This window comes from Lygodium microphyllum, chromosome 20 (assembly GCF_053477565.2).
Source record: "Lygodium microphyllum isolate KBCC chromosome 20, Lygodium_microphyllum_v1.1.10, whole genome shotgun sequence".
NCBI classification, from domain to species: Eukaryota; Viridiplantae; Streptophyta; class Polypodiopsida; order Schizaeales; family Lygodiaceae; genus Lygodium; species Lygodium microphyllum.
Window position 1 is genome coordinate 47,765,074 of NC_141154.1, and position 6,109 is coordinate 47,771,182.

The window sequence follows — 6,109 nt, forward strand, 5'->3', positions numbered from 1 at the left end:
TTCGACGGCTTCAGCCTCCCCTTTTTCCAGCGGCCCCCCCCTCGTTTAAATAGTGGAGGGGAGGGGGATCTTTCCTCCCGAGTGTCATCACGCATGGTCCCCCTCCCTCCATAAGGCTCCAGCAAGGAGCTTAATAGCTCGTTCTATTCCCCTCCCCCTCCAGCCGACTGAGCTGGAGGGATAAGGGGGGAATAATTTTTTTTCCATAAAACCAATTTTTTTTTTTTAACGCGGAATATTACACCTATATTTGATTTCAAAATCGTATTCTTCTAGCACTTCGACGTTGCCTCATATTAAGCTCATTTTGGGTGAAGATCTATTTAAGAATCTTGTGGTCCGTTACTAAGGAAAATTTGTTACCAAGCAAGTAATGCCTCCAAAGTTTGAGAGCATGGATGACAGCCAACAGCTCCAGATCATGGGTAGCATAATTCCTTTCATGGCTCTTCAATTTTCTTGCTACGGAATGACCTTCTTGCATAAGTATACATCCTAAAGCAAGTGCGCTAGCATCAGTTACCACTACAAACTCCTTACTAAGATCTGAAAGTTTCAAGATGGGTGTTGATACTAAGCTTTGCTTTAGTTTTTCAAAGCTAGTCTGTTCGGCAGGTGACCATACAGTTGCTACTTGCTTCTTTAGTAGATCAGTCAGAGGTGTTGCAATCAAAGCATAATCTTTGATGAAAATTCTGTACCATCCTGTCAACCCAAGAAAGCTGTGTATTTCTTTGACAGAAGTTGGTGTTGGCCATTCCAGATTGTCTGTGACCTTAGCTCGATCTACTGTAATTCCTTCCGCTAATACAATGAATCCCAGATATTCAATCTATTGCTTGAAAAATGCGCACTTCTTCTTCTTGGCATAAAGCTTGTGTGCTCTCATTGTTTCAAGAACAATGCAAAGCTAGGGTTCATGATCTTTTTCCTGTTTCGAGTAGACTAGGGTATCATCAAAGAAGACGAGTACGAAGTCATCAAGATAGGGCCTAAAGATATCATGCATTAACCTGTTGAAGGTAGCAGGAGCATTCGTTAGCCCGAGAATGACATCACTAGGAATTCAAAGTGTCTATACCTTGTACTGAATGCAGTCTTTGGGATATCTTCTTCCTTGATCCTTATCTGAATCTGAGATCTATCTTTGAGAAGATCTTCGTCCCTTGAAGACGGTCAAGCAATTCATCTATTCTTGGAATTGGGTATTTATTTTTTATGGTTGCTTGATTCAACCCTCTATAGTCAATGCATAGGCGAAGCGTTCCATCTTTCTTCTTTTGGAACAACACTGGAACTCCCCATGGTGAACTACTAGGACAGATGTAGCCTTGATCTAATAGTTGCTTGAGTTGCTCTTTCAGTTCGGGATGGACATCTCATAGGGCCTCTTTGCGATCTGTGCAGCTCTTGGCACAAGTTTGATTTCGTGGTCGACTTCCCTTTGAGGAGAAAGTTCCTTTAGATCTTCAAGAAATACGTCTGCGTATTCCTTTAGCCATGAAGGTTCTTCTCCAAATTCCTGATTCTGATCTAGCTTATTCAGTTTAATCAAATATATAGGTAGACCCTTTTGAACACCTTTTATTATCCGTGTTGCCTTTGCCAACTGTATTTTTGGCTTACCGACCTCACCTTGAGTCGTGACTAATTCCCCTTCAAAATTTCGAAAGGAGGCTTAGCCCTTTCCATAGTGGATGTGGGCATCATTGGGTGTTAGCCAATCCATTCTGAGTAAACATTTATGGACACCTAGGTTCATTACCCTGAATCTCACAGAAGTTGACTTCCCACCCAGTAGGAATCTCACCTTAGCAGTTTGCCTAGTACAAGTGACTTCATGACCATTTGCCCACGACCATTTGCTAATTCCATAAGTAAAGTAGGTGCAGTTGTTGTGGCTATCCCTAATCTTTTTGCACAGATTGGTGAAATGAAAGAATGTGTACTGCCACAGTCAAACAGGGTTTTGAAGCTCTTACCTTGATATTCTAATGGAGTTTGAATCACAGAAAATTGGCGATTCGGACGCTTCTTGTGAAGAGTGGCGTGAACCGTTGCCCTCTCAATGTCAACATCCATGGATGGATCTTCTTCATTGTCCAGCTCCTTGTTGGAAACACTGGAGGTTCTCCCTCTGGCCATAAAAGTGGTTCCTTGGCCATGAGTAGCTCTATTTTGACCTTGGGATTGCCCTTGGCGACGTCCTCTGCTAAGCTTGGAACACTCCCTCTTGAAGTGTCTGGGCTCGTTGCAATCGAAGCAACGTGGGTTGTGATCATGGCTTTGTGTTGGAATAAAGTTGTTGACAGCATTGGCCCTAGCTTTCTTTCTTTGGCCTTGATTTTGACCCTGCGCTCTCTTAGTTTGAGCCATAGACATACCCTTGTTCTGATATTTGTAAGGCCAAATCCTATTGTTCCTTAGTTTGGTATGCATCTCCTGTATTATTGGAGCAGCTCGAATGAGTGCGTCTTGTAGGTCCGTTGGGCGCATTGATTCCAATCGAGTGTTTATGGGTGGATTCAACCCAACACAGAATTTTGACACCTGTTTTATCATATCCATTGGAGGTGCATACTTTAGGAGTGAAATGAACTTCGAATAATATGCTTCCAAGGATAATCCTAGGTGGTTCAAGTCATAGAATTCATTCATCTTTTGTGTGTGGTAGGCAGGTGGTAGATACCACCCTTGCACAGTTTCCTTAGGCTATTCCCAAGTGACTGTTCCCTATGAGATCATTAGTTTGGGAAAAATAGGATTGTGTTACAATCGGTTACAGGGACGGAATAATAATATGGAGTGGGGTCATGGATTTTTAGGAAATGGTAAGTCATAGGAAGCTTGGGGTATCCCTTCCTTTGATACCCGTTCTTCTCATAGCGCCCTAACACTTTGATTCTATCAGCAGAGATCACCCAAGTCACTTCTTCATAGACATACTTGTTCTGCTTGACTTGCCAACCGCTAACATGCAAAGTTGCATTTACGCGAGCTTCGACAAAGATGAACAGCTTCATGATCTTTAAATCCTCCATCCACTTGATTCTCTTCAAGTTGGTCTGAAGGTACGCGAGTCGATGGGCTGCTATGTAGTATGTTCATGAGTCTCCCATCCATCTCCGCTCTGCATACAGGGGCGATGGATTATAGATGCGGTCTAGAATATCCATCATGCCAAGCCTCTGGTGATAATTCGAAGCTGCATTGCAATCATGAACATGACCTGGAATACCAAGAACTTGCTTCATGCTTCGTGACTTTGTAGCCCAGCATCCATAAGTGAGTAAAGAAATATTTTCAACAGAAAACACTGCTCTATTCTACTCACCTTCCCCTGTTTATCCCCTTATTCCCTTTATTTTTCTCCATTAAGTTCCCTTGTAATCTTTAGATCTCGTTGGTTTGCTCTGATACCAACTGTAACTTGTCCGCTCATCCACTTGTGGGACACGTCTTAGCAGCCCATCGGGAAGAGAGTCTAGAAAGCACTGCGTGGCACTCGCAAGGAATGTCACAGGGTTTGTGATCTAGGTCTTCCTGAGTCTGCCGTGAGCGAAAGAGTTCGGCCATTCCCACTTAGGACCAACCTAAAGTCATGGTTTCTTTCCTATCAACCAAGTCTCTAAGCATAGCTAGCGTCGAGCTCCAGATGAAGCACTTTGCGTAGGAACGATGGAGTCGAAGCGGATTTATGCTACACTTAGTTCATGGAGAATGGAAAACGAGAGGGATGTGAAGCTCAACCTCTCTACCCATAAGGCATAGTCCCATTCCGTTCCCCTAAAACAACATAAATCGGATTTTCTAACTCTAGTGATGCTAGGTCTTCATAGTCTCATTATCTATTCTTTTGAGAAAAGTTCCCAGCTAACCGGGACCACCCTTCCGTAGGACGGGACCCAAGTCACGTCCACTGCACTTCCCTCAGTTTTCTTAGTTATCTAATTACCTACCACATTATGTTTGACATGCAAAAGCAGCTTCCTTAATTAATCAATTTAAACGCAGGTTCCTTCATGTAACTTAGACAATGACACAAAAAAAAATTCAAGCAAGTTCCTTTTTCAAATATCTGATATTTATTTATCATAGTCCTGGAATACATCAAGTATCATGCCCGAAGGCTATCACAGCAATCAACAGGATTGCTGCTCCAAGTTTCCACCTGTAGACTAGTACATGGGCCTCAAGATCCCATCTCAAGTCACGTCGGCCTCTTGTGCAGGATCCAGTGGCAAGGAATTTACAGCCAGAGCCTCCCCTGGCACCCAAGCGTTCTCCCACTCGAAGCAGCACCAATGGAGAGACCTCTCATGGCGGGTTCGGTCCACATACCTGGCGTGGCTAACAACCCCCTTGGATAGGGCCAGGCAAACAATCAAAGGTAACTGAACCTGCCTCTCCCTCCAGGCTTTAAACCTGAAGCATTAAGTGTTTGCCTTGAGTTAGTTCCTTGAGAAAAGAAGTTCAAACAATGTACCTAAGTGTACAATCACGATCATCTCAGAGGTCGCTTGTACGACTAACTATTAAGGTGTGATTCCTTGTTCTCGAATGCTCCCAACATTCGATCCTGGATCGTTCGCGACTTGGTGAGATCCCAAGGGCTTGGCAAGCTACCCTGCCGACCCTAATTATCCTTACCCTAGGTTTCCTTGTAAAATAGATCATGGACAACCCTGTTGTCCTCGGTTGGCCAACTTGCTGCTTATCTCCTAGATCCCTTGTAGTACCTATGTACATTTATCTTTGATCTTAATTGATCAAGATTGTCTATCCCCTTCACCATGGTTGGTCAAGATGGTTGTGTTTAGAACAGTTCCTACTCCGTCTTAAATGTAATCTTCTTAAGCCCTCCTAATAACACTCACAGAGGCGCTTAAGCTTTTACCTATCCCTCTTGAAGTCACCAAGGACTTTGACATGGGATTCATGGATCTCAGTCCCATTTCATAGATTACAAACAACGTTGAATTTTCCCAACAACTTTAATGCAGGCAACGTAATGCCATGCCTTCTTTAAATGCTTACAATTTTGATATAATCCACATGATGTTCTATGCCACACATGCAAAGGTATTTTCTAGGCATGCAAACTTAACATTATCCTCTATGTAATTATTTACATGTCCCATAGCCTTCTTGAATGATCTGACCTTTATAACTTAATGTAATTATTGTATGAGCCTAGCTGCGATTTAATCTTTTATGCAACTTATTACATGTACCTTAGCATTCTTCTTGCAATACGGAGATGCACTTTTGTTTCTTTCAATGTCCTCTGAAATGCATTTTAAGCAAGAACTTGTGCAAGGAACAATGCACTTTATGCAGGAATTCTTGCAAGACGTTTTTGGTAAATTATGATGCATCTATTGTGATGCCATCTTACAACGGAAATTACATACATCACAACTAAGTTCATACCTAGGAAATTATCAAACAAGCAATTTAATGTGATGCATGTGAATATGATTTGTCGCTGTGATAATTATAACCTATGATTTAATAACAGAGCAACCAGGATTTGGAGTGAAGCCGTGATTCCAGTGGTATTGATGCTTGATGAACCGTTCGCAGTTGCAGTGCCACCTTGTTTCGAACCTCCATCCTCGCTTGTAGGGTTTCCGGCCATCTTTGTGAAACTACGCTTTGGGGCCATACTCGAAGATGCGTGTACGAGTGTTAGAGTTCTCGCACTGTCCTATGTATGATTCTCGCCGCCTCTCCTTGAGTGGAGAAAGAGATTGAAGGGGGGGAGGGGGGTATTTTTGGAAATGTCAAGAGAGGTGTGTGACCTCTCTTTATGGATGGGGAGAATAAGCTTCTAGAAGCTTCTCTCTCTCTCTCTCTCTCTCCTTGATGACCACAAAGGGGGAGGGCACTTTTGACTGTTAGCTATATATAGTCTGTCTATATATAGCACCCCAGGTCCCCTCTATATATTCCTATCATGTGTGCTCAGTTGATACACTTTTGGAGTTCCACTTCTGGTGTCTCATATCTCTCTTCTCCTCTCTCTTCCTCCGTTCCTCGTCTCCCTTGCGCTATCCAACATGGTATCAGAGCGCACAAATACGCCCGAGCTGAAGGAGAAGGAATG